Below are 18,853 nucleotides of genomic sequence, written 5' to 3'. Positions count from 1 at the left end.
CAGATTATTGCTTCTTACGTACTATTTTCAGAATGCAATTAGAAAAATAAATAGATAAATGCTCTTTTGCTTTTGAGCTCGGATATGAATACCTTGAAGAATTAGCTTGTCATTACATGGAATATATGATTCCAACCATGTATATTTTTAATAACCACCTAGCATTAGCAGTATGGCTTGCTTTGTCAAGCTTTCAAGGTCATTGAGGAGTTAGTTTATGAGGATCCAACTGAAGCTGCAGGTGTCAATGTACATGACATGATGGTATCTGTATATGGTGACAGGAGGCCTTTCCATACAGGAATATTTTTAATGTTAACTTCTTATTTAAAAATCCTTTCTGCAGACCCATCTTACTTTCCTATCCTTCGCATCCATAAGCCATATTTCACAGAAAGTTCAATCCACTTCCTAGAAAACTGGCCAGTGAAGCAGCTTTCCGTTCTCTCTCCAGACACTACAGCTGCGATACTGTCACCGACCATCTTCCCCATTCTCCACTTCCCCAGGAATTTCTTCCTTGCGGTCTGCAGCAAATGCCACTCTGTAAAAGAGAGCAGCGAGCTGTGAATTGGTATTTAATCCCTTGTTTCTAGGAGTAGGATGCAAAGTTGGCTGGATTTCCAGAATGGATGCTGGCTCAATTTTTCCAGTGTCCCGTAGCAGTCCTGTTGGCGTACATCATCCTCTACACAGACACCATGTGTGTGCATATATGTGTGAGTGCAAAACCTATATGTTTCAGCTTCTCTTTTTTTAACCTAAATGAGGATAACGGAGCATGGCGTGGAAGATCCTAGCTTCGCTGGGATTTAAGGAGTCAAAACTCCCCTCATGCCCCTGCCTGCCTCCAGCAGTCTCCACAAGAAGGGGAGTCACTTTGTTTAGCATCAGCCATCCTTGCTCAGAAAGGCAGTTTTCTTTCATCAAGACATACGTGTACTACTGTGGCATTCATAAAAACAATGCCATGTTTAGCATTTGTAGCATTAAACATTGAAAGGAATTTTCTCTGATGGCGTTTGACAACTTTGTCCAAAAAAAAAAATTAAATTTCTTTAAGCTGCAAATAGTCTTTAACGGAAGCAGATTTAAATACAAACTAAAGTTCCTCACACTGTGCTGTAAATCACAAGGGAAACATAATTCATTTGCGGCAGTTTTCAACAAGAAAACTTGGCAGTCTTTCAGCAAGTTTCATAATTGCTCTATTTTAAACTTCAGCTTGAAAATGCTCAAGATAGTTTTTAGTTTTATTGAAAGGTTAATTTCACACCTACAGAAAAATATCAGCTTTCCATTAGATCTAACGGAGTGTTAAATGCAAAAATTACAGTCCCTTCATAAAAATGTGCAAAGTTTATTGCATTTTTAACCCATCTTGCTTTCCCATTCTTTCCTGCCGGAGCCCAGGCACAATAGGTGGGCGCGCTGCCGCCACGAGCACACCGGACACGGCGCCTGCCTGCCGCGCCGACACCGATCGCACGTACCTGCGTATTATTCCTGGGTGAGAGCTGCAAGACAACGCCAGTCACTGTAATTCGGGTGCTAGCTATGTGGGGTGGTGGGCCTTAGCAGCCTACGTTTGAAAGGCACCCAGCATGGAGGGCAAATGGGGACACATCCCCGGGGCAAAATACTGATTCTTCACAGATTTATGCCAAGGTGCCTCAGAAATCACCACTGCATCTCTGGGCTCACCTTATTGTTAGAACAGTGCAAACAAGGGGTAGGCAAACAAGAAATTTGCCCGCCTCCCTTCCTATCCCATAAGATGACTTTTCTACTGGGGTGAGACGCACCATTGGGGGCCAGCCTGCTCCTGCGGCCCCTCTCGTGTGACCAGGCAATCGCGGCCCCGCTGCCACTGGAGGGGTCAAATCTGGGCGCAGAATTAGGAAAAAACAATAAAATCTTTCTGGTGACCTGTGCACTTGGTGCAACGTCCTGTCCCACCGAGGTGCGCTGAGCCCGTCGGTCATTCGGGGTGGGGGCACAACACCCCTGGAGCACTCCTGGCTTGGTCCTCCAGTCCTGAACAGCCGGAGCAGCCCCAGGAGGACACTTCTAAGCATCTAGGGCTAAATGTTCTGCTGTAATTATTTTGTGACACAGCCTGAACTTCAGCCTCCCTTGCCCTAGACCAGGGTTTGAGAAAGTCCCTCCAAACACGATGCTTTCACGGTCTGCATTTTGCAATCTCCACTTCCCCAAAACCAGCGCTTCCCCCCGACTTCTCAGCTCACTGCTTCCCAGGGATTAAACACAGATAGCACTTGTAGCAGTAGTTGCAGTTACCCCTGATGGATACGGACACTTCATGGCTCCTGAAACCATAATTTCTCCAAGCAACAAGTGCGTGTGTGAGCATGCACGCTGCCGGAGGGGGCGGAGGAGAGGCAGATACAGGAGCGAGTTCCTGCAGCCATATGTGCAAGGAATGCCATTGGGAAAAAACATAGCTTTTGCCTTCAAGAAAACTATGATTCAGTCACTACTTTATCGGGAAAAAAAAGTCACACTGAATTTCATTTAGGTATTTTAAGTTCAGTCTCACCAGAAACTATTTGTCAAGGGAAGAGGGAAAGGGAGGGGGTTAATTAATCCCAGTGAATCCCGGTACCATGGCTCTGTGCAAGGCATATTTATGATTGCATGGTGCTCCCTTGAGCACGAAACATGGCCCTGTCATTGCCAGGGGCTCCTGCCTGAGGAAGGTGCTGCTCGGGGCAGAGGGATCCTCCCCAGGGGTCAGAGGCTGAGCAGAGCTGCCATCTCCCCCCATCCGACCAAGCGAGGTGCAGCGCATGGCCACCGGCACGCCGGGGTGCTGAGTGGCAGCTCAGCTGGGATTACAGCACACGCGTGGGCTGCTGCATCCCAGGTTCCCCGGGAACAATTTAATCACTACTCGCAGACAAAGGATTAATGCAACAGAAGAAACAGGTTTATTGATTGCGAGTTACATCCCCTGTGCGTCTGCTTCTCTATGCCAGTGCAGGGACGTGCTGGGGGAGGCAGCGTGGCACAGCCCAGATGCGAGCCTCAAAGCACCTTCTCCAAAGTACACAGTCTCCATCTCATTCAGGAAGAGCTCTTGGGTTTGTGACAGTTTTGGTAATCAGTGGCAATCTTTGTTGCAAGCTTTAGATCCCCAAGAAATAACTGGGGGCATCTCTTGCTCCAGAGCGCTGGCCCTGAAGCGAGTCAAACGCTCCTCCCTGCAATAGCAAAGCAGACCTTGTGCATGGCAGAGACAGCCAGGCCTGCAAATAGCTTGGTCTGGACTCCTCACTGGGCAGAGGGATTTGGAAAACAGCTTATAGAAGCAGCCTTCAACCAGGTGTCAAGGCTGGGAACAGCCAGTGCTGTAGCAGGGCTTCCTAAGCTGTGCTCTGGGCAACGTGGCACCTTGTCTTTTTAAGGTCAGCATGTCCAAGAAGTGAGGCACAGCTCTGACAGGGAACTGCCAGAGAAGATATCAGTAAACTAACTGTGTTTTCTTTAGCTGCTTGCTTTTTAAAATAAGTTTCTAGTTTCTCCCCACAATTATGAAAATAAATAACTTGGATGTCTCGGATTCTCCTGTCTAGAAACAGCAGGAAAAATGTAGCTTACGGAAGAAGCTGCTGTCTTTTTTAAAAATAAGCTTCCTTTTAACATTTGCAAGTTATCAGCATTGCAAGGATGCTGGCAGCGGGTGAGCCATCATGCAGGAGATGGATGGGCAATTGCTGAACAAAGGCTTGTGCAATTTGGCTGAGTTAGTGGAAAGTTGAAAAAAAAATTCAGTCATTAGTGAGAGCACCTCCAGGCATCCCTCTGAATGGTCCAGGTAAGCACCATCCCTCATCCAAAAGGCAGATAACCTTTATACTGCTCTCTGGCATTCAGTTTCTGGCCTTTAGAATCGCTGCTCTTCCGATCTTCCCCATGTAAATCATCACACTTCCCCTTTTTATGATATTCTAATTAAGAAAACTGTGATAACAGTAACTAATTATGTCCATAACACATTTTGAAGCACTCTCTCCGCCTGTCAACACTCAGAACGGGAGTCTAAACTTTGGCAAGGGTCCCGGAGCCAAAAAAGGGTCTGGAGCAAGATGCCACTAACCTCCTGTCATTAATCTTAGATAAAGAAGTTCCTATGAACAACCAGCGATTCGTTTGCCATCAGTCTCCGGGATCCTTGTTCAGCTTTTCTGATGCAGCTCAGTTACACTCGCTCTCATGCATACAGTCACTGTCATTTTACTATCCCATTTTCCTGAATAAATGATACCTTTTTGGAAGGATTGGGTATTAGGATGGACTACAAGCAGTATTTTATCCTTTAGGAGACGCTGAACTACACCAGTCCTTTAAAAAACTGCTAACAGATCAGTGCGGTTGAAAAGCTTCCCCAAATACACACAAAACCGTCAGGTTTTGTCACCTCGCTGTTTCAGCTGCAACATCTTTCTCCCAGCTCGCGGAGCTGCTCAGTGCAGCATGCGTGCACCAGAGAAAGCACCGTCTGGGGAGCCCTTCCTGTTGTGGGCAGAAGGGAGAGCTTCCCAGAGCTCCAGGAGAAGTCAAAATACAGGGATTTCCAAGGTTGAGGGAATACAGTTGTGTTTTAGCATCATGAGACAGCAGTGCTCTGCAGCCCGTTTAATAGGTTGAGAAAACAAACACACACATTCACCTTTCAGAAGCTCCAGCAATTAGCAGAGACTCTCACATCTGCTTTGTTGGGACATCACCAGAGAGATGGCGGCCAATGTATCTGATGGGAGGCACCTCGAGCTGTTGTCATTACCAACAAGCCTCCTCCATCTCCAATTCTTCCATCTCTTCCTCCACCAGCGAGACACCCAGCCTGGAGCTGTAACTCCAGCCTCCCCCCACCCCGCCCCAGTCCTAACTGGGACATCTGCCCCATTTCCCACCGCCTCGCCTCCCCCACCATACAGCACTGCTGCCAGCTGGAACCCTGCAGGCATCTCTGATTGCCTCCATAGGGGATTTTTGTATTTAAAGTGATGGAGAACAGACTCCTGACTGTCAATCAGTAGCAAACGGAGGGGTTCAAGTTGCCCTATAGCATCTTTGGCCAACGTGTTTATACCATTTTGCCCCCAGTTTAATTCCCGAGAAAATCGTCTAGTGCACCGGATTTCATATTGCAAAAAGAGATGTAAACAGTTTGAATGCCACAGCCCTGGGCTGTACCTGCAACTTCAAAGGAAACCCATCGTCTTGATGAATAATGGGTGAAATCTGCAGGAATCTGGCCGTCTAGATGGTAGGGAGTGCCCCTCTAGGGAGTAGAGGGGCACACAACTACATTTTAGCCATGTCAGGCCTGTGAGTTACAGCTCTTTGCGGCGAGTAAATTGATTATGTAGATTCGTGTGGCCTACAGATTACATGCTATGCACAAAAGGTAGCATAAATATATGTTACAGTGCCAACAGCTTGTTTTATTTCAGTGCCTGACAGGTTACAACTGACACTGAAGAGAACAGTGATGAGCAGCCACTTTGCAAGCCCTCTCTGTAAAAGGCAATTGTATTTGACAGTAGTACTGGTGGGACAAACCTCAACAGTTTTCAGCTAAACTGTTGTGATAGGGACTTGAGCAGCTCTGCAATGCGGTTTCAGACAATATCTGGTAATGTGCTTTGTGCTCTCCTGAGCTCGCTGCAATTAGAGATGAGTTATCGGTCATTTCTTTTGGATGAACTTGTACCATGTCTGTGTAACACAGTAGAGTCCTACTTGCCATTTAGAAAGCAAAATGTATTAAAAGGACTAGATAATGAGCCTATTAACAGTCCTAATTTCACTTACATTATCAGGGTTAAAAAACACACAGCTATTGCCAAGCCCACGGGTGCAATTCAACATCTGAGAAACAGCGAGTGTGAATCAGATCACAGCAAAGAGCAGCGGCTGGCTTGATCAGGGCACCCCAGCCAGGTGATGCAGGCGCTCCCCACATCTCTCACAAGAAATGATACCCCATCCTTCTGTGACACACGGTACACCGTGAAGAGCCGCAAACTCAGACCCCAAACAGCCTGGTTGGATTTCAAGGGCGTCGCAGCCAAGCCATCAGCACCGTGCATGGACTGGGCTAATCCAGGCATCTCAACCAGCCTGTTACACTAAATGCTGTTCTGTGTCGGCACACCGCAATCTCTGCCCATGGGCTGTAACGTTTGCATGTAAAGTGGAGACAACACTGGGAGGCAGGCTGACCAACACAAGCTTGCAAAGCAGCAGTGAAAAAATATTAGCCAGCGCAAAGATGAGTAGTTATTTCCTTTTGATGCTACTTTGCACGCACAATCAGCTGTCATGGGGGCTTTTTTATTTTGTTTGTGCCACTCCAAAGTGAAGATAAAATGTTGCCACGCTAGAACAGCAGCCCCTTGCTCCCACTGCAACTGCAAACAAAGCAGGTTACGCCTCTGCTCGAGAAGTTTACAACAGCAGTGGTGGTGCTGGACTCGCCCAGGGAAGACAGCAGGTTTGAAGGTTAAACCATGGCCGGGCTCACAGGGGACAGTTTGGCATGGCCAGCTGGCTACAAAGGTTGATCTGTTACTACACAACGCACCTCGAGGGGTTTCACCTTCTGATCCCAGGCAACAAGAACAGGAATGACCAGGTGGAGTCTCTCCCACTAAAACACAGGTATCTCCTACAATAATGTTGGCGGGGGGTGGAATGGAAAAAGTGAAGGAAAAATTAAAAGAAGAAACCTAAGTTTCAGTTGAAATGTATTTAATGATTAAAGGAAGCTGAAGAAAAAAAAATGGTTTTCCCTGTAAAAAAAAGATCTCGGAACATTTTCATTTCACAGCCAGAAAGTATCATCTTACTTCTAGTGCTCTCCGCTTTTTACTGAGGAGCTAGAAGTTTGCAGAATGAAACAACTCTGGGAAGTATCACTTAGTGGAAAAGCAAAATTTTTCCTGGGAAGGCGTTTCTGGGAGTTTTAACCATACAATGGAATGCAACGCAGCATCTGCTCCTTTGGCAAACTGTTGCCTCACATTTGTTTTGGGACATCAACAGCTTTAGTCATTATTAAGGATTATTCACATGCCAAGGAAAGATTGGCATTTCTGAGAGATGCTCACAAAATTTCCATGAGTTTTAGCACATGCCTCCGTACTCAAAGTTTACACTAGAAATATGGCATCTACCATCCTCTTGTCCTTAAAAATATTTCTCTCATTCATCAGCGCATGGTTTAGATCAAAACCAGAAGGCAGGAACAATTCTAGTCTGATGGATACACATCCAGAAGTGATGAGTTGTTGATCACTTAGACAAAAAAAAACAACACGAAAATGCTTTGTAAATGAACTGCTTATTGAGAAGGAGATCTAATTTGCAGCTCATCACCTGACTGTGTCAGCTCCACATCGATTGCTGCTACCACCTTAGTGATGGATGGCACTTCTCCTTGAGACTACGGTGCTGCTGTAATGATCCTGCTCCTTGCCAGGGGCCAAGGCATGCACACGCTGCAGGCGCTCCCCCCAGCTTTGTGCATGCACGGGTGAAATAACAGATGGAAAGATTATCAAAACATAGATGAAACCAGACTGGCCCTGGTCTGCGATGAACTGTACATGAAATATAGGTGTTTCTTAACACAGATGCCCTTGAACTCTTCCATCATAACCGAAGGAAGTGATGGAAGAAGGAAATGCCCAGCTTCTCTGTACCTGAGTCCCTGGCTGCCAGCTGCCTGCAAGGTTTTACCTAGAGCAAAGCTGGGCAGGCACAGAGAGGTTTTGCCCAACCACCATCCCCGTGCCTGGCAGAACTAGCAAGACAGGACCCCTCTCCATAGGGAAACCTGGCCGAAAAACCAGCAGGCTGGAAGATGTAACTCTTCCCACGATGATAAGCAGCCAAGCTCCATAAAAGCCAGAATTGATTCAGAAAAGGCAATGAGAGACCCTCCACGAGCAAAGCACAGGGCTGACCCCTTCCACACAGGGTCCCAGAAGGTCCCATCTGCAATAACCCAATCCCAAGAATCCCTTTTAAGTCACAATTTCACGGATCTTTTAAAACGATATATTTGAATATTTTCATGCATATAAAGGTCTGCTTCACTATCCTTTCAGGATAAGCCAGCTAACTGATAACCTCCACCTATAAAATCTATCTTCTGGCTGCAGCAAGCATCAAGACATGAAGAGAATCAAGGCAGCACGAGGGTATGTCTGCGCAACTTCAAGCTTGAGCTGAAAGCCTGTGTTTGTAACACACACACCTAGCTCTGATTTACCCGTGGAAACAGCTTACGTGGGAACAAATGTAATGATTGTGGCCTGCTCCCCACACCCATCCCCATGGCTGCTGCAGTACATCTCAGGCATCTATCAAGTAGCCGCAGCTCCCAGCTCAGCAAATCAAGCCAACTTACATCGGCTGTGCTTTAATGTGCTCATCTGCATGCTGCAGCGGCTCAGCAGCTGCTTTACAGCTGATTGAGATGTCTCTGCCTCTGGCAGAGGGAAAAAGAAACCCTACAAAGCCACCCTTTCTGTGAGTTAGAGCCCAAGCACACACTTATGTCAGGCTCTAAGTTAATTCACTTCATCCACTGCGTAGGCAAGGGCAATCTTCTCCCCCTGCACACACATAGCCATATTGTCTCCCTCTACTTACAAGGATGCTCCGTTTGCATCCCTCACCCCCAGGATGTACCTTTTGCTAGATGACACTACTTGTCAAGCATGGCACACTCCCTCTTTTGTTGGTCAGGCACAGGAGCTAGTATTTATAGGCTTTCATGGGCCTTGGATACATTAAATATCTTTCTGTTACTATACACAGAACCAAAGTCATTTCCAATTCGGAACAGAGCCAGTTGTAGCACGGCTTCTTCATCAGACAGGCTTAAAGTCTGTGTTCCACCCTGCAGACAGCACTGCCAAAAGCCGAGACCCAGCGGCAGTGTAGGACAGATGTACGTGCCGTTAAGTGTCTAGAGGCACTCTCTGTGTCAATGACCACCTACTGACTTGGCTTACCGATTTGTCCTGGTTTCGGCTGGGATAGAGTTAATTTTCTTCCCAGTAGCTGGTACAGTGCTGTGTTTTGGATTTAGGATGAGAACAATGTTGATAACACACCAATGTTTTAGCTGTTGCTGAGCAGTGCTTACACTAGTCAAGGACTTTTCTGCACCGCCAGGACAGCTGACCCCAACTGGCCAAAGGGACATTCCATACCATGGGACGTCATGCTCAGTATATAAACTGGGGGGAGTTGGCCGGGGGAGGGGGGGGGGGCAGTGACCGCTGCTCGGGGACTGGCTGGGCATCAGTCAGCGGGTGGTGAGCAATTGCATTGTGCATCACTTATATATTCTTTTATCATTATTATTATTTTCCCTTCCTTTTCTGTCCTATTAAACTGTCTTTATCTCAACCCGTGAATTTTACTTTCTTTTTTCCCCGATTCTCTCCCCCATCCCACTGGGGGCGGGGAGGGAGTGAGCGAACGGCTGTGTGGTGTTTAGCTGCCTGCCGGGTTAAACCACAACACAATTATTTCTATAAAGGTGCATTTATAGAGGGAGTGCTCCTTTATGGAGCAGTGCTATGATATTTGCACACATGCTTTATTTAGACAGTTACTCCAGTATTGCAATACAGACAGAAGCTGCAAGACAGACCAGGTGTGCCGGGTGTTTGAGGCCCCCAAGTAAAGATGTCCTATTGCAAATCCTGTTCCGAAGTAACCCCAATTTTAGCCTGGGGAGCCTGAGACCCTATAAACCAAGACATCATGTCTAAAGTTACAGGGTGCTTTCTGCATTTTGTAGTAGATGTCTTAAAATGAGTTGTTTGAAGCTACAATACTGCAAAGCCTAGGTTATTCATGTTTATATTAGGAATCATTTACCCTTCAGAAGAAGCTGTATTACAGAGACAAGGAAAAAAAGTCATATATAAGGTGGAGGTAGAATCTGTTGTGCGTGAGAGACAGATTTCTGCAATGATTTGTCTGGGTAGAGGTTATTTAACTTAGTGAGATATGTTGTACTCAAGTGTTTAAATTAGGAACCTGCTCTGAGCTGAGGATCTTTGATTAGACAAAGAGGAGAACACTAATCACTTGGAGCACTGCACACAAGGGGCGAGCAGCCACTCAGAATCCCTAACTTGTAACTTATTTATGCCCTGCAAAGCCCACACACCTTAATGGTTTAGATATCCTGCTTTATGCCAAATGACTAAATGCTCCTTGTGTGAGCAGACAGCCACTCGCAGTCAGGTCATTTATCTTTCAAAATAGCAACAGAGCAATATTGTCCTCTCTGGTTGGAGGTCTCTCTCTAGGCACAGGCATATCGAGGTGGCTCCATTTCAACATGCATCATTTGAGAGCCTGCTGTGGGCGAGTTCAAGCAGACAGCAAAGTTGTAAAGTTGCTTCTCAATATGCAAACGGTGATCGTTATTGTATGCTGTGAAAGTACCAACACGTCACCATGCACAGTGATCACAGGAGAGCTACTTCTAGAAACACAGTAAGAGTTTTCTTTATCCCAGCAACAGACCTCTGTATAGATTATGCGTGGAAAGCCTGAGCCAATGAGCTACCCATTCAAATATATCAGGACCAAGGTAGCATCTCCACCCCAGGCACTTTAACCTGGCCTCTTCCAAGCCCAGTAACAGGAGCATGGGGCTTCCTGACTTGTCTTCAAATCTAGATCTTTCCCTGGGGTTGAATTGCAGATGTAGGAGCTGGGAGCTGCTTTCCTCAAGCTCCAGCACCGGGCAGTCACAGCTGCTGGCTGCAGGACCAGAGCCCTCGCAGCAGGGAGGATGCACTTGGGCAACCAGTGCAGGAGGATCATGGCATGCAGCAGGATCCAGGATGGGATTCACCCTCCACATCTTTAAAAGAAACCCTTTGGAAGGGAATAGCGTCACCACTCAAGGACCGACAACACACTGGTAAAAACCAGACTAGGAAAAAAAAAAAAGTATAATTGGAGTGAAATAGCTCTGCGCCTGTCACCTCTGGCCTAACATCGGCTCTGCGATGGAGTCAGAGATGGTCTGAGCCTTTTTTTTTTTTTTGCTACACTTTTAATAAAATGCACTGCAAAGCCTGTATTGCACTGAGCTAGAAACACACAAAAACACCCCCACGATCTCTTCAGGAATGAAAGACTCCTGCAGTGAGTTAGGGACCCACGCTGGGGTCTTGGGCTGTGCAGGCTGGTAGGACGCACCTCTGTCCTGTGCACTTGGGAGCAGATTCCCACCAGCCTGTTCCTGTCTCACAGAGATGATTGCTCACAGTCCTGTCAGAGGGAGAAGAGAAACGAAAAGCCACAAGCATCTTTCTCCAAAGCAAGCACAGATACTGCTGTTATCTTTATGGCAATTTTTTAGCGGCATCAGAATGCACCATGCTCAGCAGCGCAGTTGAAATCTGTTGTGTCTGGGATCAGCAGACAGATCTTTGCCGCTACATTAGCATGTCTTACATTAATTCATCAAATTAAGAGCTCTGCAGTAAAACAGAGAAAACTTGTTGGAAAAAAAGCTTGTTAAATATACTATGCAATTTTGTTTTGGATACTTTGACCAACAGCATCCCTACCCTGCGGTGTAGCGGTCACAGAAGAGAGTCCCTGGGACAAAGTCTGGGTGAGGGGAGTCTCCTGAGGGGGAGGATCCCTTAGCACAAAAATCACAAACAGCCAGGAGCTGGGCTTGTACGTCCTGAAGCATATGGAAGAAGAGGGCTCAGTACAGTGGTTTCAGGAGATGTGATGATACACTTAATACAGGATATTTGTTCCAAATGACAGGTGTCGGGGCAGTTTTGTGGCTTGCGCTATTAAGACAGGCAAGCGTCTACAAGCAGAGCACTGGGAGCTGGGATTTGGCTGGGCTAAAACACATTTAAGGAGAGCGCGTGGTATTATGCTATACATCTCAGTGTGTGAGTAACTCCAGTTACCCCAGTACAGGCACCACCCGTCACCAGTCTGTCTCCTAGAGCTCCACCAGCAGCATGGCAGTCCCAGGAAGGCCTGCTCACCCTTCCTCACCCCATGCCACAGGTTTGGGGGTTCAGCTGGCTGGATTTTTGTCAGTTGCTCCTTGAGTCAGTCCACTCACCATAGGGGAGGATTTAGGGTTGTGCCCCTCCTTGAAACCAGGTTCACAAAGAGCATCTCCGGGACTTCTGTTATTGTAAATAATACAAACTCTTTGTATTTTTGGTCTTGTATTTCTAGACAGGCTCCCAAGTCCCAGCCTTCCTTATGTCCCCAAGGAACCGTTAACTAATGAATAATTGAGACACCTGATTTTGGAGCAGTGTCTCAGAGCTCACGTGAGCACACATCACATGGGACCCGGCATTTGGCTCCCACCGCATGCACCTGTGAAAGGGGGTCTCTCGAGAAAGAGCTGATGACTTTTCTGTGGTAATTACCTTCAGCGAGATACAGATACAACGCAGCAGTGTGTTACAGACAAAATGGCAAACCAGCAAGTCTCTGCTATCATCGTGGGCCCCCTTCCTCTGCCATCTCCCTATAAACTAATGGGCTATATTAAAGTGGAGCAGTTTCTGAACAAAAAGTCAGATTAAAAAAAAAAAGTGGCCCATGCCAGGAAAAAACAAAACCTTCATGAAATATTTGGCACCTGTTGGATTCTAACTAGCAGGAAGGGAAAGAAGAGAAATATTAAGCTATGAAAAAGACTAGCTTTGTACTCTTTACACTCTTACTGCCAGTAAACTAGTACTCGGCTCACAGATTTAAAAAAAAAAAAAAGTATTTTTCAAAGATCTTCTGCCACAGATGCTAGCCACAACTGCCTGTGGTGGAGTGACAACCCCTCTCTCATTAACATCAATACCAGAGACATGGAAACAACAAACGTGATTCCGGCTTTTAAGAGAGAGCCCTGGGATGGGGCGGGGGTATGGAGACCTGTTAGCTTTGGCACCTGGCAAACTGGGGGAAAGCTTTGTCAAGAACAGCATCAGCAGCAGGGAGGGACCAGGATGGCTCCCGGCAGAGGAAGACACCGTCGCACCAGCACGCAAGAGGAGCGGTGGCCAGCAGAGTGATTGCCTACTCCATTTAGCAGCATTTTAAGGCCAAAGGGCTTTTGACAAAGCCCCTCTCCAAGGCACTTAAAGCTGCTAGGATGTCACAGGATGAGAGGGAGGATCCTTTAATGCATTAATAACTACAGGGATAAAAAAACCCAAAACCCACAAGGGTAGGAATAAGCCACAGTTTTTCCACAGAGGAGGGATGTACCCAGGGATCTGTACTGTTCACTGTAGTCATAAGTGGCCTAGAAAGTCATTTGGAAGCAAGACAAAGTTTGTAGGCGAGATAAGCCAGGATACTGAAAACTGGAGGGGATTTTATATATGTATATGCACAAAGAGAGATATTTTATATATAGCTTATATATTAATAGCGATACGTTATACATATTACATATATAATATATTATAGCTTGTGTATACATAAGCCAAAATATATTATATATTATTTTTAACATATATATTTTATATATACACACACACACAAGTATATATAAGCTAATGGCCACCCCCTTTGCTACAGTCTTTCCCTGGGTACTAGGCACCAGCCACTCTCACAGGGCAGATGTGGAGGGAGGCAGTTAGCAATACCGAATGCAACACAGCAGCATGCAGGGCTCTGTGGAGCAACGACAGCAGAAGCATCTTAGCAGCAAGCTAAATGCACTCCTTCAGAGCAAACTAAGTGCCAAACCCTGAGCCTGGGCTCTGCTACCGCCCCAGAAGCCAAACCCTCCTGTTCTCCCCTGGGGCAGCACACGCAGCCGTGCTGCATCAGCTGGTTTCCATCCCAGCCAGGCAGCAAGTCAGGCAGGCAGACAGACAACCAGGACAGCCACTCTCCACCGAGAGCCACGCAACCGTTTCTGGAAGAGCCCGTCAGGGCAGCATGTGTTTTTACGAGTTGTTACAGAGACCTGAGATGTTGCAGCAATTGGTACCATGGAGTTTAAAAACATAACAGTTTCAATTCATTTGTTTATTAGCTAATAATTCAGGCTCTAGTTTATTATTTTAACAAACTGATTGGGTACTTCAATTGATCTTAAAGTACGTATTGGCCTCTGTTAGCTCGTAGCGCTCATTAGGTTGCACACATCTAGCCAGGAATCTTGTTGTGAAATAACTGTCAATAGCAAAACATTCCCAGGTTGCAGGAGAGCACGCAGACAGCTCACGTGGCTTCCAGCTCAAGGGGACAATCCTGCCTTTTCTAAGCTCTTGGTGCTTACAAAAAGAAGAAGCAGGGCCAGGCTGGACCTTCTTAAAGCTACTGGGATGCAAGCTTTGTGCTCAAGATAGCTTCACAACTGAGTTAGGTCAAGGACACCAACAACCCCCCCACTCTGATTAATACCAGCATTTGTATATTAATAAATTTCTGATGCAAGGAGACATCTTACATACCTGTAAGGCAGTACAAAACAGCTTTCCCATCTGCTCAGTCTGGGAAGTCCCTGACCTCTCTTCCAAGAGCTTTGCAGAAGAAGAGTGTTTTCCCTTTATCAGAATTTCTGAGCTGATTTGAAACAATCAGCAGCTGAGAGTTCCCAGTTAAATGCCTAAAGAAGAGCTGCTAAACATTTTTCTGGGCTAGAAAAAAGGAGAGGACCAGAGCCAAAACATTCTCTTTTGAAGGCTCTGGCTATAACAGCTCTGGTGGGCAGCAGGCATGTCCAGAGCATGGCTGCCACCCAGTAAAGTTAAAAGCCAGTTTCCTTAGACCTTTTCCACTGTATTAGATGTATGCATCGAGCATCATAAGAAAAACGGTCACTTCAGATTTCAAAAGTCTCCAGACTCAACCTTGAGCTTCCTTCAAGTCCCCTCTCCTGTTATATCAGCAATCTGATACACTCCCACAGAGGAGGTAAATCCCCCCCAGACCCCACATCAGGCAGCAGAGACCTGCCTCCTCCACCACATCTCTGAGGCACTGCCTGTCTGTCCGGGGGCATCAGCATGTCATCCACGTCCCAGACCTCAAACACCCACCCCAGCATCCCCAGCCCCACCTTGCACCCACGCGCTGCTCAGGCTGCGGGGCTGGGACAGCCTCTCCCTCCCCGGGGGGCAGCTAGGCTGCGGCTCTGCAGCACCATTGCTCCTCAGCCAGAGCCTGGCACCCCGAGCTCAACGCAGCCTGGGATTTGCTGGATGAATTCAGATGCATTTGGAAGAGCCTTCCTTTTAACCCAGCTCTGTTACAGGGGCAGCTCTCATCATCCTCTAACAGGGGTAAATGTCTGCAGTCCTCCTGTAGCCTCAAGGGCTAGAATAAATACTGGAGAAGAATTAAGCCTTTCTCCTGTATTTGATATGCTTACTCCTCACACATACTTGAGGACTCCCAGCATTGCTTTGCCTCAGGATGCATTCAGCAGAAGGCTTTAGGTGCTCATTAATTAATGCCTAATTTATGTGGGCCTCTGCTTACAATTCTTATGCAAATTGCTGTCAAATTGTATTCTGTTTTCAGCTGAGTTGAATCCAAGCACTAAAAAGCCAGAAGAGGAAAGACAAATTGAGGAGTATATGTGCAGGTAATAAAGCTTTTCTCTTCCTCAGAGGTTTTGCAATAACTTTGGGTCATGTGTACTATAAGCATAAATTTAGAGAAGAGATAAAGAGTGCTGTAATGGCTCAGTCTTGCAGAACATGCAAGTTAAGAGCTGCTGTTGAAAAGAAACTACTGATAAATGCTCACTGATGTGTTGGTTATTAATGTGATGTTTTTATATAAGCTCTTCTTCCTCTAGGAATATGACAGATTTTAACCAGAGGAGAGAAAAAGAGCTTTTTCCGTATAATTTAATCATTGTGTATGTTGCCCGGTATTAATGCAGCATTTGACAAAACCACGTCTAGTGTGATCTGGTTTTCATTTGTGCTCTTTATTACAGTTTGTTGTAGCTGCCTAATTAAAGTTTGCCAGAGAATTAATCAGCCTTATTTCCGTAGTGAGATCAGTTTAATAAGAAGGTAATTTTGCAATTTGTTTTCATTAATTAGGCAAAACCCTGTAAAATTCACATAGTGGGGTATAAACCCAGGGAAGCTGTGACACCAGCTACAGTGTCCAAGGAAAGAGGGATATTTACCTGTTGACGTTCTGCCTCTGATGTGGTTTTTGCCCCTGCCAGCTTTAGAGAAACAAACTCTGTCATATAATGCTTAACCTGGATGTCTCTACTAGTGAATATTGTCTCCGAACAAATCCCCAGAAAGCATCATGTGGGGATGGAGGCAGATCGACTAGACCAAGAGGACTTCACCAGCAGATGTTGGGAAATGGGTCAACATCTGTACCCAGGCTTCCTCCAACAGCCCCAGGTGTCAAAGTAATCCAATCTCATACTGCTGGGAAAAGGAACCAAAGGAATGGTGGGAGGACTCCCTGGGCCACCGCTGGAGGAGAAGGAAAGGTCTCAGGGTTGGGTTGTAGATCTTTCTACTTGTCCCCACTGTAAGAATACTTGGACCATTTCCAGTACTAGCCAGCTTTGTTTTTCAAACTCAAGCAGAGACCTAGCATACATCAATTTATCCAGTCCAAGAGTTGTCCTAGCTTTAGCTGCCTTTCCAGAGAGCTCATATTTTGTTTTGTAACATTGACTAATACTTAACAAGCCACGCAGTAGTCACATGCAGCAAGGCAAGACTTTCACCAAAGATCATTTACCGTGATGCTTGTTCTCCTTTGCTCCGGTGATGCTAGGGTGACCGGAGGCCAACTAGCTGCTGCATACAGGAGGTTGCCAGGGTGGAAGAGCTCCTGGTATCCTGTATGTCATTTATTGATCATCGCAGGACAAGCAGGGGCTTGATTTCGCCCGCTGATGAACTTCTGCACCTCTTTGGGATGCTGGTTTTACTGGAGGGTTAGAAACATGCCCACTTGAGGAGCTGCTTCTCTCCACCTGAGAGGTCCTGGCCTCTCATTGGTTTCAGCAGCAGCTTCACAGGAGCATGTGCTGTGATTTGTGTTTCTCTAGACATCAAGATCCAGCAGACAGCAACGGAGAAAGCTGGATCATGGCAAGGGGAATAAAATGAAGGGGAAATCACAAATGGAAATTGGTCCCTTGGCTCCAGGGGTTGCACTGTGGGTGTCAGAAATGTGACGGTGCCACCCATCCCTGCAAGGGGCTGCAGCTCGTGCTGCCATCGCGTGAGGAGCCATCACCTGGGGGGACAGCTCAGGCAGCGGGGGTCCCTGCCTGCCCAGAGGCCCTCGGTACTCCAGGTCCTGTTTGAGACTCAGTGGCTCTTTGGCAATCCATTACATGCTCATTCACTATAAAATCCAATTTGCGTTTTGGCCCAGAGGAACCAAGCACCACCTGTGATTCTCTGCGCAGGAGATCCTTTCCAAGTTGGCCTTTTTGGGACCTTTGAATGGGAGGAATGATGATCGAGGCACTACACCAGATATGCACAACCAGCCTCTGCTACAGACACCTGGCGCTGGGCTTGGGCCGATCCCATGAGTTTCTTTATGTTCAGTTTGGGGGATCATGGTTTCAGCTCCTCTGTATGTGCTGGATGCTGGGACTGACTCTCGTTACGGCTATGCATAGCATAAACTCACTCCTACAATAACAATGAATAAAAGATAAGTCCTGTGGCTCTGAATCGAACTCTAATGGCTGTTTTGTGTGGTTGGGGATTAGAGAGACAGCCTGATATATCTGGCTGCTGAACATCATTTGCTGTTTACCTTTGCTGGAGGACGACTCAGAACTAGGGCTATAAACACTTGCGGGGTAAGGGAACAGCAGATGAACAAAGCGAGGAAAGAAGACACAGCTTCACTGGAAACCTTGTAAACCACTGACTGCAGTAAAAGTCAATGCAGGAATTAAAAGCTGTCAGTTCATAAAGCCATAAAAACACCATCTCTTCTTTATCTAGCTTCCTTGACTGAGCTTGAAACAAAGACATTTTCTTTTTCCAGGAGGTGTTTCAGAGTGCTTCTTTGTGGCTCACAAACTATGACACTTTGGAGAGAACATAATTCTGGGACAAAGCTTTTAATCTGCTCTGTACTGAGCTCCTAAGGGGATGCACCACATAGCATCTTTCTGAGTCATCCCAGTACTCCTGAAGAAGGTTTTCCTACCACGTAGTCACAACTTAACTGCTACCTTGGTGGGCTATGATGCAAACCTCTACCTCTCTGCATACCTCTCTGCAAAGTGACCTGCTGTAATAACTACTTGAGTGGATGTAGGAAGCAGCTGCTGAGAAGCTTTTGTGGGCCATGACACATGGAAGTACCGAGGTGGGGGTATGCATCTCACATATACTTGCAAAGCGTGTGCAACCAAGGCAAGTTTTATTTGACATGAAAAAGTAACACAACACTTACTTTGAGGCAGGAGGAGACAGGCAAAGTGTCTCTCAGGCTGCAAGGTTTCCTCAGCATCCAGGCTCCAGTGCCCCAGACAGGAGGTCTTACTGAAGGTGCAATAACAGCAAGACAGTTGGGGAGCGTATTTCTCTTTCCTGAAAGATTTATGCAAAATTGCACGCACAGTGCGTGTGGCCCTAAGCTCCCAGCAGAAAGCGCAACATGCAAAACTCTGCCGTGACTCACCCCCTGAAAGTCAGTGGACTGGATGCGAGAGCTCCCCTGCGATCTGGGAGAGGACCTTAGAGATTGGACTAAAGCCAGATTTTCAAAATGTTCCAAGTCCAGCAGGCCATAGAGTTAAGGCCAGATAGGAAGT

Source organism: Aptenodytes patagonicus, chromosome 8, assembly GCF_965638725.1.
Source record: "Aptenodytes patagonicus chromosome 8, bAptPat1.pri.cur, whole genome shotgun sequence".
Classification (NCBI taxonomy): Eukaryota; Metazoa; Chordata; class Aves; order Sphenisciformes; family Spheniscidae; genus Aptenodytes; species Aptenodytes patagonicus.
This window is presented reverse-complemented; position numbering follows the sequence as displayed.